The sequence below is a fragment of the Mauremys mutica genome, unplaced genomic scaffold (genome assembly GCF_020497125.1).
Source record: "Mauremys mutica isolate MM-2020 ecotype Southern unplaced genomic scaffold, ASM2049712v1 Super-Scaffold_100100, whole genome shotgun sequence".
NCBI classification, from domain to species: domain Eukaryota; kingdom Metazoa; phylum Chordata; order Testudines; family Geoemydidae; genus Mauremys; species Mauremys mutica.
Genome location: NW_025423267.1, coordinates 407,780 through 427,302, shown reverse-complemented (window position 1 = coordinate 427,302; position 19,523 = coordinate 407,780). Strand labels below are relative to the sequence as shown.

General features: G+C 53.9%; 3 non-coding genes across 3 annotated transcripts; 2 read left to right on the top strand and 1 right to left on the bottom strand.

Moving 5' to 3' along the window:
- Positions 1-462: 462 nt before the first annotated feature.
- On the bottom strand, positions 463-556 carry TRNAI-UAU. Its single transcript has 2 exons — positions 519-556; positions 463-498 (listed from the first exon to the last, which is right to left on the bottom strand). It is a non-coding gene; the product is annotated as a tRNA-Ile (tRNA).
- Positions 557-11,858: 11,302 nt separating this feature from the next.
- Positions 11,859-11,930, top strand: TRNAD-AUC. The gene has a single exon. It is a non-coding gene; the product is annotated as a tRNA-Asp (tRNA).
- A 6,645-nt stretch (positions 11,931-18,575) lies between these two features.
- Positions 18,576-18,792, top strand: LOC123359048. The gene has a single exon (XR_006575816.1). It is a non-coding gene; the product is annotated as a small nucleolar RNA U3 (small nucleolar RNA).
- Positions 18,793-19,523: the final 731 nt, after the last annotated feature.

The following is a 19,523-nucleotide window of genomic DNA, read 5'->3' as shown; positions in this document are numbered from 1 at the left end:
CTGGGAAGGGGGACACTGGGGAACAGACTCTGTCGGTGTATAGAGATAAGCCCGACTGGTGTGAAGGGCTTTGGAATCTGCTTGCTGGGAAACTAACCCCAGTAAACATCCCTTTGTCTGCGCTTCCCACTTCTGGTCTTTTGCTGCTTGCTGTCTGCGTGACAAGAGCCAGGGAAGTGGGCGGGGGAAGGGAAAGCCCTCTAACAATGGCTCCTTGCTCCTCTCCCTCCAGGCTCAGGGGTCAAGGATGGGCCGGACTCCAGGCTCTGCTTGAGGGATCCTGGCACAGGGGCTGGGGGGGGGGGGGCGGAGAATTGCAGGTTCTGACCTGTGCTCTGGAGAGGAGGTAATAGGTGAAGGGGGTGTTTTTGACTATTCCCTTCCTCAGTGTCCCCAGGGCTGGAAATCTACCTTCCACAGGGCCAAATAAGGGGGTGAAGCCATTTGGCTAATGAAAACCAGTGCTCCAGGTGAGGCTTGAACTCACAACCTCAGCATAGTTCCTCTCAGCACCGCCCTATAAGTACTGTGCGCTAACCAATTGCGCCACTGGAGCACCTGCTAGTTATCATTCTCTGAGACCCCTAGGTGGATACAGGCAAGGAGTGACCCCAAAACATTCTCAGTGGGGCTGAGAGCAGGTAGCGACAAGTGTTGTACTCAATGGGGTGGATTCTTCTTAAGGGTTCCAGGCCCCATTTCACCCTTTTGTTCTTCCCTGTGTAATAACAGAGCTGGTTAAGACTCAATGGAGAGTCTTGCTGCAGACCAACAGAGCTGAAATCACTGAGAACCAGCTCTAAGCATTAGTCCTGCTTTGGGACAGCGTCTCTCATGCAAGAAACTGCCCAGTCTGCGCTAGCAGTGAGGCTCCCTCACTAACAGCTGAAATCAGGGAGAGCTGTGTGACGTGCAGGGCCCCAGGGGTGCCTGAACAGGGGGGAACAACACCCCAGGGCTTTTAAAAATGGGAGGGCTCTGCCTTGCCCCTTTGTAATGACCGTAAGGGCGAGTGAGTGGGGGAGGGGACGGAGAGCAGCGAGCGGCAGGAGGGGTCTTGGGGGAGGAGGCAGTGCAGGGGCGGGGCCTTGGGGAGAAGGGAGGGCAGGGGCGTGGCCTCGAGTGGAAGGGGTGGGGCTACTGTTTGGGCTCTAGTGGCTGCTACTTTTAGGCAGGGCAAGTGCGGGGGGCAAGTGGGGCAATTTGCCCCACAAGCCCTGGCCAAGAATCCCTTCCCTGGCTAGAGGCGCCTTTTTAATTTTTCTCACCCGGCAGCGGTCCGGGTCTTCGGCAACACTTCAGCGGCGGGTCCTTCAGTTCTGCCGAAGACGCGGAGCGAGTGAAGGACCCGCTGCCACTGAAGACTCGGACGCCGCCCAGTGAGTACAAGCGCCACAGCGGGTGGCACCTTTTTTATGTCTGCTCCCCTGCTTTGCTGCAGGCCCTCGAATCCTCTGGGCGGCCCTGCTTTTAGGGAGCCTGCCCCGCTCCTGGTGGGACCACAAGGTGTCAAATGGTGCCTGGAACCATTAAGAAGGATCCACCCCACCGAGTACAACACTTGTCGCTACCGGCTCTCACCTCCACTGAGAATGTTTTGGGGTCACTCCTTGCCTGTATCAGCGTAGGGGGGTCTCAGAATTGTAATTAACAGGTGCTCTAGTGGTGCAATTGGTTAGTGTGCAGTACTTACAGGGCAGTACTGAGAAGAGCTATGCTGGGGTTGTGAGTTCAAACCTCAGCTGGAGCACTGGTTTTCATTGACCACATGGCATCACCCCCTTATTTGGCCCTGTGGAATGTAGAATTCTAGCCCTGGGGACCCTGACGCAGGGGAATAGTCAAAAACACCCCCTTCAATTATTACCTCCTCTCCAGAGCTCAGGTCAGAAGCTACAATCCTTTCTCCCCCCCCAGCCCCTGTGCCAGGATCCCTCAAGCAGAGCCTGGAGTCCTGCCCCTGGCGTCTGTACTATTGACAAAGACTAAATGACAGGGACAAAACACTCAAATCCCGCCTGGTGCGGGGAGCCAGGTTTGCTCTTCAAATTCTGTAGTTGGTACATTTCCAGGCCTGGGAATGTCCCACAACAGCATTTAATGGGAAGCTGCCTGCAGAACAGTTACACTGCACAGAGCTCCTGTGGAGGAGGGGTGGGAAATAGTAACATTTTGAGGATCGTTTGGGAAATGAGCCTTTGCTGACAAGGTTTGTCTCTGTCCATATTTCACCTTCAGGTGTTATGTTGAGGGATCTTTAGTGTATTTTTGGGAGGTTAATAACTATCTCCTCAACTTTATTTACTCAACTTAAAAATTGATGTCACTTGATTTTTGCATCTCCCTGTGACAATACAACTGACACGTGTGGCTTTCTACTGGGGGTCATGATGTTAAAGTTGGGGAATTCAGTCTCTGTACTTCTGGGGGGGGGTGTTGCTTTTTTAACAGCTGCCTCACTGCCAGGCACACCGGGCTGTTAGCTGCACCCACTGTCCTTGCCAGGGCCCCTGCTGAACCCTGGGCGGCTGCACTGCCGTGCTGGGGTGACTCTGCAGGTGGAGAAGCTGCTGTGGAGCAATGTAGAGCAGGTGCAGGAAGGAGACAAGGTCACTATTCACATTCTGAACTGCACAGTTTTCACTCCCAGCCCTACCGGTGCCCCTCAGTCCCAACCCGCAGCCCCTGGGCTCTCTGCTGAGCTCCCCAGTCACTGAGCGGCTGGTGCTCCTCACTCCCGACCTGCAGACCCTGCTATCCCAGCCCTGACTTCCAGACTCACAGGTCTGCTGGTGCCCCTCACTCCTGACCCGCAGCCCCCTGGGTTCCCCCCAGCTATAGCGGTGCCCCTCACTCCTGACCCGCAGCCCCCTTGGCTCCCCACTTTGCTCCCCAGTCACTGCGTGGCTGGTGCCTCTCACTCCCAACCTGCAGCCCCCTGGGCTTCCCTCAGATCTACCGGTGCCCCTCACTCCCGACCCGCAGCCCCTGCTATCCCAGTCCTGACCTCCAGACTCACAGCTCTGCTGGTGCCCCTCACTCCCGACTTGCAGCCCCCTGGGCTCCCGCTGAGCTCCCCAGTCACTGCACTGCTGGTGACCCTCACGCCCGACCCGCTACACCTGCTATCCCAGTCCTGATCTCCATATTCACAGCTCTGCTGGTGCCCCTCACTCCCGACCCGCAGCCCCTCGGCTTCCCCCAGCCCTACCGGTGCCCCTCACTCCCGACTCGCAGGCCCCTGGGCTCCCTCCAGCTCTGACGGTGCCCCTCACTCCTGACCCGCAGCCCTTGCTATCCCAGTCCTGACCTCCAGACTCACAGCTGATTGCTTTGAGAGACTGGTAGTGAGTTGGGTGTGGTGGCTAGAGAACAGACAAAGTGGTTACTGGTTTATGATTTTCTGTTTGCTCCTTTCGGGTAAGGGAAATAGGGAAAGAAAAATAAGCAAACTAATGAAGAGTGAAGAGCAGAAGAAGCTGGAACTGCACAGGTTGCAAGTTGCTGCCCAGAAAGGCTGAACACTGGGCGCTGGGAAAGTCTCTGTTAACTAAGAAGCCCCCTGAGCTGAGTGCATCCCAGTTTCAGTGAACTGCAGAGGGGGTGTCTCAGCACAAGAAAGGAGGAAAATGACTACCAGTGAGGCAGCTACTTAACTATTCAGTTTGTCCATCCGTCCGTCTGTCCAACCAATGTTTCTTTCTTCATCCTTCTGGTTCTGGCTGCCCCTTACTACAGCCATAACTTTGGTCTTGAACTTTATAGAGTAGTGAGGTACCTTAAGGGTTAAATGCTAAATACCAAACCCAAACAACACTAGTTAACTGTGTCTGGCAAAAGGTGTCTGGCAGTTTTGCCACTTTGAATGATTCAAATGGATTTTCAGAGGCATTATATAAAAATCCCAAAAAAGCAGAACCAAACCAATTCATCTTAAACCTTCAAAACAAGAGTTTTACAAACCATGAGTGTCAGTTTAGGTCCTTAAAACCTTACATCATCACACACAAAGTTCTCCTTTGCCTAACATCCCTTGCACTGCGATTACTCTTTTTTACACAACTGTACCCCGATTACACGTCCATCTTGTACAACCAGAGACAGCCAGGGGCAGGCAAGTTAAGTGCCAATAGAAACCCCGGACATTCCTTTAGTGATTTTGCTTACATTACCCAGGAGTCAAATCATTTTGATGAGATTATCTCTCCATCTGCTGCCTGCAGCCATCCATTATAGACCATTTCTGTGGGAAAAGGGCCCATTTCCCCTCAGACAGGCTGTAAAGGCTTCTGGGGACAAAACATAGTGGTGGTAGTAGCCACTTTACCTGACCCTCTTGTATAATATAATTACCAAACTTCTATCAAATGTGACTGCACAGAGCTGCACATACAGTTACATTCACTGAAAGTGAGCAACTGTCCCCAGAACTCACTGCCAGTGGCACAGGTACCTTTTAAGTACCGAGATGTGCAGTGACATCTTTCATGGGAACCGGCCAGCGTGTGCACGGCCGGCATGTGCAGAGCAAAGGTTGCCCACGGGCGCTGTGTCAGGCTCTGGCACCGCGTGAGACAATGGACCACTTTCTGGTGGCTGGTTTGTTTCCCCAGCAGGTGTGGGGACTTCTGGCTACATGATGGCAGCTGCCAGACTCAGTTGGACAGGATTCTTTTCAGCTCACCTGAGGCTTGTTCCTGGCCGAACGAGGGCAACCACAGGGCGCCAGCAGAACCAGCTGCAGCTGCAGCAAGGGCGCCCTCAGCAGGGGCCGCTGTATAGCGGGTGGGTGTCATGGGACACACTGCGCCTGCTCAATGTCAGAAAATCCCCTTCAGACTAAACCAGTTTGTTTCTCAAAATCAAAACAAGTGGGATGAAAGTTCTTTGCAAAAATATTTTGTTGCCAAACAAAAGCATCTCCTGTTTGTCAGAGTGTGTTAAATTGTCTCATCACACACAGAGGGGAGACACTTAGATCACAAACATTAGATAAGATGCTTCAGTCTGAGCTAAGTAGTTGCTGCTCTTAACAATTGCAAAATAAAAAAATACAAATCAAATAGACTATTTCAGCTATTCTATTATGTCATAATGTGATCGGAGTAACCATGATAGGACACCTCATATTATGCACTACTCCTAGTGACACGCTCCAATGGATCCCCGTCCTCCACCCACTGTGAGCTAGGTAGGAGCGGATCATTATTATCCCTACTTGAAAGAGGGAGAAGCTCAGGCTGAGACAGGAGAATTGACTTGTCTCAGGTCACACAGCCAGCCAGTGGCAGAGTTGGGAATAGGACCCAAGAGCCCTGATTTTCAAACTAACCATCGGATCTTGAATTTCACACATTGAATGACCTGAATAAAGTGCTCTCAGATGAGCTCCAGACCAACAACAGTGCACGGTAATTATTCAGCAAGTATTTGAGGAGAACTTCAAGGTTAGAGAGAATCATGAACTGCTCAGAGACCATTAATGCAGAGAAGAAGCAAAATTCATCAAACATAGAACTGGTTATGACTTATTTCCTTGGTCTTAAAAGAGAACAACAAGGACCGGAATCTCCTCCCTGTCAATAACCCCCTGCTCAGCCAATCAGGGTAGAGACTGAGGACGGGAGGCTGAGGGTTCTCACCAGAGAGCCCAAAGGATGGCCCAGGTCACCGGTGCAGATCACTGCCCAACCACTATTTCAGCCCCAAATTTTTGGGTGGACCTCCCACAGTGGGAGCTGCAGAGCACTCCCCAGCAAAACACACACACACACACACACACACACACACACACACACACACACACACACACACACACCCCGTTCCTGCTGTTGGGAGGGGAACAGGTGAAAGGACAAAAGAAGCAAGAGATGAAGAGAAAGGAGGGAGGGAGGGATGGAGGGAAAGGTGAAACAAAAAGGACAAACCCTAATGTCCCCAGTGATTCTATGGGACATAATCCCAAGTGTGAAATAAAATTCTGCCTCCTTAAGCTCGTGTTTTCCATGCCTAGAATTCAACTGTCACCTGATGAATCAGACCGAACAGGTTTCAAACCTTGAGGAGGCTCTTACCTTCTAAACAGGGATGGCTGTTTTCTAGTAAAATCACTAAAAGGGAAGGAGAAAACTCGAAAGAGGTTCCTCCTGGCGCTCACGTACGTGAACCCGAATACTCTCTCAGTCCTCCAAGAGAGACCTGGAGAAAGAGACTTGCTGAAGCAAAGCCACAGGGGTCTCTGAGGTTTCCCTGGCCCCTCACCCCGTCCTGCCTGGCTGATGTCAGCATCTCTCTGTGAGGTCACCTCCTCCCCACCACCTTTCACCAATAGTCTGAGGTTCTGCAAAAGGCCTTTGTGATGTCACTGCCACACCCCTCCCTTGCTGTGCTAATGTCCTGCCCCTGCCCAGGCACTTTGGAGGTTTGAGCTACTCCCTGTGGATCACCCCACTCAAGGAGGGTTCGTTCTAGGAAGCAAGCCGGCTAGACAGGAAAACATCAGACGCTGCTCCCAATGCTACATTCAGCTTTTCAGAAATTAGTCAACTTTATGGCCAGAAAAGACCATTAGAGCATCTAATCTGACCCCCTGCATATCACAGGCCTCCTGTATGACACAATAGCTACTTTTGGAGCAAACACATTCCAGAAAGGCATCTAGTCTTCATTAAGTGACATCAGGAGATGGTGAATCCACCACTTTCCTTGGTAGCTTGTTCCTGTGGTGAATCATCCTCGCTGTTGAATATTTGTGTCTTATTTGTAATATTAATTTGTCTCTTTTCACCTTCCAGCCACTGGGTCTTGTTATTCCTTTCTCTGCTAGATTAAAGAGCCCTTTAATACACAACCTTTTCTCTCCATTAAGGCCCTTCAACACTTCAATGAAGTCACCTTTCAATCTTCTTTTGATAAGCTAAATAGGTTGAGCTTGTTCAATAGCTCACTAGAAGGCATTTTTTCCAGCCCTCAGAACATTTGTCATCAGACTCCTGAACTACAGCTGGATGTGGTTCTTGTTCTTCTGCACAACATAGCTCCTGGAGAAGAGGGATCTGCAAATGTGCATTCATATGATACCTTTGTTTAATTGATGAAAAAATAAACTAGACACTTAGAGGATTGGAACTGATTTCAGCTGATGGACAGCTTTGCTATGTTTTTATGCATTTGGACTGCGAAATCTTGAGTGTTTACATTGATATCAAGCACTCCCGTATAGAGGAGCCCCTGAACAGAATGGAGAATGGAAATGAAAATGTTTTCCTTTTTTTTTAAAAAAGGAAAGAAGGTTATAAGAGAACACTGGGGTTTAAACTGAGGATCACTGGAGCTGCAATCAACCACTCTACCACTGAGCTATACCAGCACAATGAGCTGAATAGAGAATTGTTTTTTTCAGGACTTTGAAGGACAAACCCTGCTTCATCGAGGTCCTTTGCCATTCCCAGACCACAGGTGGTTTTAAAAATGGGGTTTGATTAAACTTCTTAAATGTGGTAAACACCACAGCTTGCACACCCACTGATATAGCTTCTCCCACTGACATAGCTGCCACCTCTTGGGAAGTGGATTAACTGCACCCACAGGAAAACTCTCTCCCATCAGCACAGAGCAGTGGTTCTCAAGCTGTGTGTCAGGACCCCAAAGTGAGATGTGACCCTGTTTTAATGGGGTCGCCAGGGCTGGCATTAGACTTGTTGGTGCCTGAGGCTGAAGCCAAAAGTCTGAGCCCCACCACCCAGGTCTGAATCCCTCAAGCTCTGGTTTTGCCCTCCCCTAACTGGGGCAGGGCTCACGCTTTGTCTCCCCTGCCTCTGCTCAGTGGGGAGGGGCTTGATCCCTCTTTCCAGGACCATGTAGTAAGGTTTTTTTTTGGCAGAAGGGGGTTGTAGTGAAAGGAAGTTTGAGAAACCCTGGCATAGAGCCTCTGAGTATGTCTAGACTTGGCTCCCTGTGGCAGATCAGACACTGAAAGTGCAGCCATGGAGACACCACACACCAGCCTTGCCCAGCAGGCAAGAATCAAACCTCCACAGAAAAATGCCTGTTATTGTCTAACCCATCTCCCTAAGCCCTCAGCCACCAACACTTAACAAAGGGGCTTTTCTACACGATGGTTCTGGTCTCACTGAAGGGTCATTTCCAGTTGTTTGCTCAGACCAGCATTAGGGGAAATGGTGCCCTGGGCAAAGCTTGTACTTTGGCACTTCCCCATTGCCCCTGGACGATCCCCCTCCCCCTTTACCACTAGCTCCTGCACTCCCAGCCCTTGCACCTCCTTCACCCCTAACTCCTGCCCCTGCTGTGCCCCCTTTGCCCTTAACTCCCTGTGCCACCAGCCATTGCCCCTCTCCTGCAGCCCCTTCACATGGTTCCAGTGCTAGGGGCCCCACACTTGTTCTCCCTTTCCCTGGGCTTTGGCATCACTAGCCCCTGCTTAGCGAGCAGGGTTCAGTGGTTCCCAAAAAGTGGGGCATGACTCCTAGGGGGACACAGAGGAACATTCATGGGGTCACCTCAGGGCCTGAGCCAGCCCCTATGGAGGGAGCAGCACTCAGCCCCACTCTGCCCCAGCTCTTCCCCAACCCCACCCTCAGCCTGGGCCCCTGGATTCCAGCTCGGCCTCGACCCCCTAACCCCTGTCTGCACCCCTCTCCCCAGCAAGCAACGGCCCCACTACCCGGCCCTGGTTCTTGACTGCGGACTAGGGGGATTAGGGATAGAGGAGGGTGGGGTTACCAAGGTGCATTGTGGGAAGGTGGGATTTAGAGAGCCCAGAGTGGATGGGTGGGGGTGGGTTGGAGGACCCTACAGTGGCTGAAAAGGGGAACCCGGCAGGTTGGGGGGCAGCAGAGATTGGAGCTGAGGAACCTCACACCCTGGGGATGGACTCGGCCAGTGGGGGGATGGGAAAGTGGGGCCCAGCCATGGGGAAATGGGCTGGAGGCAATTAGGGGTGGGACGCTGAGGGGGAGGAGGAGGGTGGAGTGGTGAGGAGGGGGAGGAGGAGGTCGGGGCAATAAAGGTAATAATTGGAGATATACCAATCTCCTAGAGCTGGAAGGGACCTTGAAAGGTCATTGAGTCCAGCCCCCTGCCTTCACTAGCAAGACCAATTTTTGCCCCAGATCCCTAAGGGGCCTTCTCAAGGATTGAACTCAGAACCTGGGGTTTAGCAGGCCAATGTTCAAACCACTGAGCTCTCCCTCCCCCCCAGGGGAGTGGGGGGCGAAGGGAAAGGCCGGGCAGAGCGGACAGGGTGAGGGAGGGGACGCCGGGGGCGGGGCTGGAGGGAGGGTCACAGCGGGGGGGGGACACTGCGGGGGCAGGTTGGGGCGGGGCTGAGGGGCCCCGTGGCCCCAGGCTGCCGCTTGTGGGGCTGCTCCCCGGCAGCTCAGCCCCCCCCTCCGCCCCAGCTGCTGCCCCCCAGGCCCAGCTGGGGGGGGGGGTGAAGCCCTTTCATTCCGCGCTGCCTCTGCCCTGCGCCCCCCCCAGCCCGGATCCCACGCGGGATTCGAATCCCAACGGCCGCAGCGCGCGCCCGGGGGGGGGGAGGGGGCAGCGAAGCCTCGGGGCGAGGGAACCGGGGCCTCCCCCCACGTGCCGAGTCTCTGTCCCGCGCTCTCTCCGCCAATCAGGGAGCGGGGAGGGGCGCGGCGAAGTGACGAGCTACGGCCCCTGCTCCAATAGAGGCCGCCTGTGTGTGAGAGAGAGAGAGAGAGAGAGAGAACTACGCTTCCCAGAGTGCACCGGGAGGGGGCGCGTTGCCTGAGCAACCGACTCGTCACTTCCGCTCTGAGACGAGCCAGGAACTACAACTCCCAGCCTGCCCCGGGGCGCCTCCGTCCTCTCCAGCCCAGGTGAGGGCGGGTCCCTGGGTCAACTTGACACCCCCCGCAATGCAACTCCTCATCCCCGCCCCCCAGAGAGCCCCGGCCCCGCCCCTCTCCTGCTCGTGACGAGAACTCGCGTGTCCCTTGGCCTCGTCTCTCCCCACTCGGGGATGGGGGGGGGGAGCTGTTGGATGGAGCCATATGGAAATACGGGGGAGGGGCAGGGCTGGGAGCCAGGACTCCTGGGTTCTCCCCCAGCTCGGGGAGGGGAGTGGGGGAGGGGCTGGGGTGCCTGCTGCCCTCGCAGCGACCAGCAGAGCGCCCCCTGCAGCTTGTCCCCCCAACCACGCGCTGGGTGTGCTGGTGCCTGGAGCCACCCCCAGTTCCAGCCCCTCTGCCCAGGCAGCTCCCCCAGCTTGACACACACACACAGCCCCTGCACCCGCCCCACTCCAGGGCTCCTCAGCCCAGAGGGGAGCCCCCCGGCTGAGTGGGGAATCAGAGCCCCCCCCCAAAATTACCCTGGGACCAACATGATCTGCCCATGACAAAGTGTTGATCCTCGCTCCCCCCAGCCCCACTCTTGACACCCACACACCCCATCCCCATTCTGTGCACACACCTTGGGTCACTGTGACATTGAATACTTCAATTGGATGGGGGGCCCAGCACCATGGCTATTCCCTGCCCCCCAGGGCTCACGGGGCCGATTGGGGGCACAGGGGGCATGATCCAGTGCCAGCCAAGGGTGGATCAGAGGTGGGGATGGGGCTGTGGTTTCTGCACCACCCGGTTTCTGGCACAGGTTCCTTCGAGGATTTGCATTTCTTGATAGTTTTCACCAGTGATGAGCTGCCAAAATGCTAACAACCGGTTCCCTCCTCCTCCTCCTCACCCCATGAGGGGTCATGCCCCCCACCGGGACTTCTGCCCCATCCAACCCCCGCCATGTTCCTTGACAGCCCCCACCCCAGGACCCATGCCCTATCCACCCCCTTCCCTGTCCCGACTGCCCCTTGCCACCCCATCCAACTCCTTCTCTGATTCCTGATGGCACCCTGGGACCCCTACCCCATCCAACCACCCCTTCTCTCTGTCCCCTGACTGTCCCTGGAATCCCTACCCCTAACTGCCCCCCCACTGCCCCATCCAACCCCTGCTCCTTTCTGACTGCCTCCCCCCCGACCCTTGCCCTGTTCAATCCCCCTGTTCCCTGCCCGCTGACCGCTCCGACACTAATCTATTCCCCCCCCCGCAACTCCCCTGCCCTCTATCCAACACACCCTCCCTGTTCCCTTACCGTCCTACCTGGACCCGGGGCCAGCCCCGGGGGCCGGGCAGGCAGGAGCCGCGCCGCCCGGCTGGACCCAGACCCGGGGGGCCGGGCAGGCAGGAGCCGCCCCCCCCCCCCAGCTGGACCCAGCCCCGGGCAGGCAGAAGCCGCCCACCCCCCCCACTGGACCCGGACCCGGGCAGGCAGAAGCCGCCCACCCCCCCCACTGGACCCGGACCCGGGGGCCGGACAGGCAGGAGCCGCACCCACCCCCCGGCTGGACCCGGGGCTGGGCAGGCAGGAGCCGCGCCCCCCCCCCCCCCCCGCGGCTGGACCCGGGGCCGAGCAGGCAGGAGCCGCACCCCCGGCCCGCTGGACCCGGGCCGGGCAGGCAGGATTACATGATAATCAGTAAGAACAGAAGGCACAGATATCATTACAAGTAAAACAAACAAAACAAGCTTTCTAGTGATTAAAACTTAACTTCATAGAGTTACAATCTTTATCTAAGCAGGCAAGGTCCCAGGCGGGTGTTGTGTGAGGAGCTGTGTAGGCCCGAAAAGGCGTCCTGCTGGGCAAGGGCAGGTGAGGAGGGCCAGGGCTTTTCCCAGGGCTGTTGCTGCGGCCAAAGCCTTTGGGAAGCAGAAGAGGGCCAGGGGTGCTGTTGCCTGCTGGGGCCCATGCGACGGTGTAGGTGTACGCTGACCATAGCTGGTCTGTGGGAGCTGGGGCCACTCATCGTGCCCCTTTCCTCGTTAGTATAGTGGTGAGTATCCCCGCCTATCATGTGGGAGACCGGGGTTCGATTCCCTGATGGGGAGAGTGACCCCTTTTGAAGGGGGGACAAAGAAATCCCTGGCCTGCCCGCCACATGCCTTGCATTCTCCTTCGACGGCCACTTCCCTTCGCACCCCGCACTGATGACTTTCACCTCCAGAGAGACGATTACCTCGCAAGGACACGCTCGCCCTAGCCAAAGCCTCCCCTGGGGCGTGCACGTGGGGGCACGTTTCAGAGCGGCAAAGGGAAATAGGCTGGCCAGGGCCATGAGGACAATGGCCCAGACAAACGGGGAGGGACTTTGTCCAGGGGTGGAGGAAGACAGAAAAAGGGACAGGCATGGGATTGGCTTCCTGTCTTTTTTCCTTTGCTCAGCATTTGACCTGTGACTGTAATGGGGAGACTTGAGAAATACCTGTGGCCGCCGGCGAGGTAGGTGGCCGCCCCGAGAGCGCAGAGCTGAGCATTTTCCGTTGGGCTGCTGCCTGCGCCCCCAGCACCTGGCCGTGATCGTATAGTGGTTAGTACTCTGCGCCATGGCCGCAGCAACCTCGGTTCAAATCTGGGTCACGGCATTGCTTTTTGGTGGGGAGGGGCTATCCTGCAGCACGCCTCGTGGCTCAGTCTGATGGCGTCCGTTTGCAAAGAGAACCATCAGCCGGTCCTCAGTTTCTGCTTGGTAAAGGCAAGTCAGTGGGGTTCATCGGTCAGAAAAAGAGTACCAGGACTTCTTGCTGGGCGCCAGGGTCCAAAAGCAACGCATTCCCTCCTGGAAAGGGCTGTGTTTCGAATGTCCGTCCAGTGCGCGTTGAAGGGAAGGATCTGCATGCCAGGGAAGCTGCGTCCCTCCAGAGGCGCTTGAGAAGCCAAAGGGGCCGTGGGTGAGTTTGTGATGAGGTGAGTGTGAAGTGTGGAAGGGGGAGGGTGGCAAGAGGAGGTTTTGAGAGGAAAAAAGGTGCTGCTGAGCTGGTAGGGGAGGGCAAGGTCCCAGGCGGGTGTTGTGTGAGGTGCTGTGTAGGCCCGGAAAGGCGTCCTGCTGGGCAAGGGCAGGTGAGGAGGGCCAGGGCTTTTCCCAGGGCTGTTGCTGTGGCCAAAGCCTTTGGGAAGCAGAAGAGGGCCAGGGGTGCTGTTGCCTGCTGGGGCTCATGCGACGGTGTAGGTGTACGCTGACCATAGCTGGTCTGTGGGAGCTGGGGCCCCTCCCTGTGCCCCTTTCCTCATTAGTATAGTGGTGAGTATCCCTGCCTGTCACGTGGGAGACCGGGGTTCGATTCCCTGATGGGGAGTGTGACCCCTTTTGAAAGGGGGACAAAGAAATCCCTGGCCTGCCCGCCACATGCCTTGCATTCTCCTTCGACGGCCACTTCCCTTCGCACCCCGCACTGATGACTTTCACCTCCAGAGAGACAATTACCTCGCAAGGACACGCTCGTCCTGTCCTTCCGCCCCCGGGCCCAGCTTCGGGGTCTGCATGTGGGGGCACGTTTCAGAGCGGTAAAGGGAAATAGGCTGGTCAGGGGCGTGAGCAGTGATTTCCCAACCCCCCGCCCCTAGTTTTGTGAACTAGTTACATGCCAAACCTGGTGGCTGAACTTCGCGACTTTGTCCTCACCCACAATTATTTCACATTGAGGACAATATATATCTTCAAGTCAGCGGCACTGCTATGGGTACCCACATGGCCCCACAGTATGCCAACATTTTTATGGCTGACTTAAAATAACGCTTCCTTAGCTCTCGTCTCCTAATGCCCCTACTGTACTTGCACTACACTGAAGACATCTTCATCATCTGGACTCATGGAAAAGAAGCCCTTGAGGAATTCCACTGTGATTTTAACAATTTCCATCCCACCATCAACCTCAGCCTAGATCAATTCACTCAAGTGGTCCATTTCCTTGACAGTACTGTGCTGATAAGCGATGGTCACATAAACACAACCCTATACCGGAAACCCACTGACCGCTATACTTACCTACATGCCTCCAGCTTCCATCCAGGACACCCCACATGATCCATTGTCTATAGCCAAGCTCTAAGATACAACCGTATTTGCTCCAATCCCTCAGACAGAGATAAACACCTACAAGATCTCTATCAAGCATTCTTAAAACTACATTACCCACCTGCTGAAGTGAAAAAAACAGGTTGACCGAGCCAGAAGAGTACCCAGAAGTCACCTACTACAAGACAGGCCCAACATAGAAAATAACAGAACACCACTGGCCTTTACGTTCATCCCCCAATTAAAACCTCTCTAGCGAATCATCAAAGATCTACAACCTATCCTGAAAGATGATCCCTCATGCTCCCAGATCTTGGGAGACATGCCAGTCCTTGCTTACAGACAACCCCCAAACCTGAAGCAAATCCTCACCAGCAACCACAGAACAACAACACTAACCCAGGAATCTATCCTTGCAACAAAGCCCGATGCCAACTCTGTCCACATATCTATTCAAGTGACACCATAATACGACCTAATCACATCAGCCATGCCATCAGGGGCTCGTTCACCTCCACATCTACCAATGTGATATATGCCATTATGTGCCAGCAATGCCCCTCTGCCATGTACATTGGCCAAACCAGACAGTCTCTGTGCAAAAGAATATATGGGATGTAAAGCAGATGTCAAGAATTATAACATTCAAACACCAGTAGGAGAACACTTCAACCTCTGGCCGTTCAGTAACAGATTTAAAGGTGGCAATTTTGCAACAGAAAGCTTCAAAAACAGACTCCAACGAGAAACTGCTGAACTTGAATTAATATGCAAACTAGATACAATCAATTTAGGCTTAAATAGAGACTGGAAATGGCTGAGCCATTACACACATTGAATCCATTTCCCCATGTTAACTATCCTCACACCTTCTTGTCAAACTATCTTAAATGGGTCATCTTGATTATCACTACAAAAGTTTTTTTTCTCGTGCTGAGAATAGCTCATCTTAATTAATTAGCCACTTAGAGTTGGTTGGGCAACTCCCACCTTTTCATGTTCTCTGTGTGTATGTGTGTGTGCTTATACATATATCCTCACTATATGTTCCATTCTATGCATCCGATGAAGCCATTTATCAACATTGAATTTCATCTGCCATTTTGTTGCCCAATCACCCAGTTTTGTGAGATCCCTTTGTAACTCTTCGCAGTCTGCCTGGGACTTAACTATCTTGAACAGTTTTGTATCATCTGCAAATTTTGTCACCTCACTGTTTACCCATTTTTCCAGATCATTTATGAGAATGTTGAACAGTAATGGTCCCAGTACTGACCCCTCTGGGATCCCACTATTTATCTCTCTCCATTCTGAAAACTGATAATTTATTCCTACCCTTTGTTTCCAAGATTTTAACCAGTTACTGATCCATGAGAGGACTTCCCTCTTCTCCCATGATGGCTTACTTTTCAAAAGTCAATTTAAATTAAATACCTTTTTTTAAAATTATATATATTTTTAGAAATCTAGACCTGTTATGTGTAACTTGCATTATCCTTATGCTAAATTTGCATTATCCTAACAAAACATTTACTTTATTCACATCTCTTTTATACATCTCATTGGCCCTGACACCCCACCCCCCCCCGTAAATTCAAACACTCCCCCTAATTTCAATTCCTGGGGAAACTACTGGTGCCGCCTCCCGCCTGGCGAGAAGCCGCAGCACCGGGGGGGGAGGGGTCACAGGGCGCGAGGGGCTTCCACGCGCGGCTGTTTTCTGTCGGTCATGGGGTGACGGTTCCTGCCCGTGGTGGCCGGGGGCCGCGGGGTCCCGATGGCAGCTGGGGGCTCTGGCATCCACCTGCAGCGGCTGGGAGCTACGGGGCCATCTGCAATGGCCGGGGGCTGCGGCTTCTCCTCACCCCCCCCGGTGACTGGGAACGCCAGGCTCTGCCTGCAGTGTCTGAGAGCTGGGGGCTCCCTCTCTTGCCTGTGGCGGCTGAGGGCTGCCTGGGGTGGCTGGGAGCTCCAGGGGCTTCGGCGCTGCAGGGTCTATTAGCAATGACATGGGGCTGCAGGGTCCTCACGCCATCAATGCCTGTTGGGAAATCCTGGGTCCATCCACAGCGGCTGGGAGCTCTGGCAGGGGTGAGCTGGAGCCGGTTCGCACGGGTTCGCGCGAACCCGTTGTTAAATTTAGAAGCGGTTTTAGAACCGCTTGTTAACTAGCTTCCCTGCGAGGGAAGCTTTGATGGGCTCTGCCTGGGAAGCCTGTAATTCCTCCTCCCAGCCACCGGGGGGCGCTGCGCTGCGCTGCGAGAGCCATGTGAGCTGCCTCCTGGCCCTGTTGCTGCTGCTCCTTGGACCTCTGGCCCTGGGGCTCCTGCTGCTGCCTGGCGAGTCCCCGGCTGCGTCCTGCTGCTCCCAGCCCCACCCCCGTGTGAGTGTCTGCGCCCCTCCCCCGCCTTCCCTGCCCCCAGCCAGCTCCTGCCGCCCCCTGCCCGCAGCCAGCCCCCTGCCCCCAGCCAGCCCCTGCCCCACCCCCTGCCCCCAGCCAGCCCCAGCCAGCCCCTGCCCCCAGCCACCCGCAGCCACCCCCCTGCCCACAGCCGCCCCTGCCCACAGCCGCCCCCTGCCCACAGCCACCCCTCTGCCCGCAGCCAGCCCCTGCCCCAAGCCACCCACAGCCAGCCCCCTGCCCCCAGCCACCCCCCTGCCCCCAGCCAGCCCCAGCCCACAGCCGCCCCCTGCCCCACCCACTGCCCCCAGCCCCCCGCAGCCAGCCTCTGCCCCCAGCCAGCCCCTGCCCACAGCCATCCGCAGCCACCCCCCTGCCCCCAGCCACCCCCCTGCCCACAGCCGCCCTCTGCCCCACCCCCTGCCCACAGCTACCCGCAGCCGCCCCCTGCCCACAGCCGCCCCCTGCCCACAGCCAGCCCCTGCCCACAGCCACCCGCAGCCACCCCCTGCCCACAGCCGCCCTCTGCCCGCAGCCAGCCTCTGCCTGCAGCCCCTGCCACAGCCACCCCCTGCCTGCAGCCAGCCTCTGCCCACAGCCGCCCGCAGCCACCCCCTGCCCACAGCCACCCGCAGCCCGCCCATCTGCATCACCTGCCCACAGCCAGCCCGTGTCACTCCCTGCCTCCAGCTAGCCCTGCCCCACGCCCCTATCTGCAGCCAGCCCCACATCCACTGGTGCCCTGCAGTTCCCAGGGCAGTAACCCTGCACACCTGCTTTAATGAGGGGGGGGGGCAGGGAGCAGCTGGGACCCACACATGTGCACACCCTAGAGTGACCAGACAGCAAGTGTGAAAAATCGGGACGGGGGTGAGGGGTAATAGGAGCCTATATAAGAAAAAGACCCAAAAATTGACTGTCCCTGATCACCACCAACACATGTGAAACGGAGCTCATTTCTAATTCAGCCCCATCTTTTTAAAAAAGAACTTTAGGTAGGGTTAAAATACATCTGTATTTTCCTGGACATGTCAGGCTTTTCGGTTCTTAATCACCTCCTGGGAAAATATGGACGTATGGTAACCCTATTGGTACAAAAAATACATGCTGTCACACATCCCTTAAATCAGAACTTTTTATAGGGAACCCGTTGTTAAATCAGAACTTTTTATAGGGAACCCGTTGTTAAGATTTTGGCAGCTCATCACTGAGCTCTGGGGTCCACTCGTAGGAGCTGCAGGGTCCATACGCAGTGGGGTGGGGCTGTGGGGGCTCCCCGCCACCCATGGCCGCTGCCATACAGGTAGTATATATTGTGTGGATTTCAGAGAAAGTTGCCTGTGCAGCTCACAATAGTAAATAGGGTCAGACCAGAAGATATCTTCTTTCCAAGTGGGAATTGTGCAGGGATGAACAACAGACCTAGTGCAGCTGTGTTGCCACTGTCTACTAGCACTGAAATGGTTCCGAATGCCTTGGGTCAAGGGGCACCAGTTCTAAAAGTAAGGGTGATTTAGTGCTGTGGTTCTCAAACAGGGGTATCCAATGGTCTTCCAGGGGGTACATCAACTCATCTAGATATTTGCCTAGTTTTACAACAGGCTACATAGAAAGCACTAGCACATTTGTAACAAATTAAAATTCATACATTGATTTGTTTATACTGTTCTCTATACTATACACTGAAATGTAAGTACAATACTTATATTCAAGTGATTTATTTTTATAAATATTGCATCTGATTTTGTAAGCAAGTAGTTTTTAAGTGAGGTAAAACTTGGGGGTATGCAAGAGAAATCAGACTCCTGAAAGGGGTACAGGTGTCTCTAAAGGTTGAGATCCACTGATTTAGTGCAGGTACCACCGGTAACATAGAACCCTGCAAAAACTTCTAGTGCAGATGAATTTGAGAGCAAGCCAGAGAGAAACAGCTGCGGAGCATGCTAGAAAGGGCTGACGTGTCCGGATTGTCTGTGCCTGACAAGCTGTCATGTGGTAAGGAGGAGCCTGTGAGAGGTATGGCAAAGCAAGAGGGTTTGATTGGTCGGTAGGAGCTCCACATGCTAATCAGGAGGTGTGTTTCTGTAAATAGCGACATAGACATTTTCTAATGGTCAGTGTGCTAAAGCTGTCCCGATTGTGCTTTAATGAAATGGGGACTTGGTTTTAGATTTTTGTTCTTTAATTCGCTGGGGGTGAAACCCGTTGTATGAAAACATTCACCCTGGGATGAAAGCTTGTGCACATTAGCCTGGGTGTGTAGCCGAGCACTGTTTTGTTAAGACTATACTTTCAGGGATCATTTCTATAGTTTGTAACTAGAGAAGTGTGGTTGAAAATGTCTGATCTCGCTAACCACAATGAGGAATTAAAGTGTTCTCTTCTGAGCATGAAGTGAGTAGACAGTGTTGCTTTAGTGCAGCTGCTGTTTGCTATTGATGATTGTTCTTGATTTCCTTTTGAGAAACTGAGAGGAAGAAAACACAGACTGAGTGGTTAGTCCTTATAAAATAAGTTTAAAAATAAGTCTTTTGGTTTTCTTTTCTGTTATCTGAATTTGTTTAAAGCTTTTGTTCAGTTCTGTTTTGTGGCAAGTCTTAATTTGTTTTGGTGGAATTTGGAAGAAAAGTAAAGATAGTGTGAAAGTGGTGTTTTAAAGGTTTCTAATTCAGTACTTACTGAAAGATTTTTAAAATTTCTTTATGGTGTTTTCTCTTTTTTTCTTGTAATCTATTTCAGAATTTAGGTAGGGTCCTGTGTCTGCAAGTTCTCTTCCTTTTCCACTTGCTTCTCCGCTTCTCTTTTCTTCCCTTCCCATTTTTCGGGAAGCCCCTATTTTTACTTCTCCTGCTCTGGCAGGGGGTACGCAGTTTGCTCTTGGCCCCAAGCCCATCAGACAATCCACACAGGATCTGAGAGTTGCTGTCTCTTGGCCGTATAGTGGGTAGAGGGTTCTAAAGCTGTCTCAAGGTATGTCTACACTATGGGATTATTCCGATTTTACAGAAACCGGTTTTTGGAAACAGATTATATAAAGTCAAGTGAACGTGGCCACACTAAGCACATTAATTTGGCGGTGTGCGCCCATGTACTGAGGCTAGTATCAATTTCCGGAGCATTGCACTATGGGTAGCTATCCCATAATTCCTGCAGTCTCACCCGCCCATTGGAATTCTGGGTTGAGATACCAGTGCATGATGGGGCAAAAACAGTGTCATGGGTGATTCT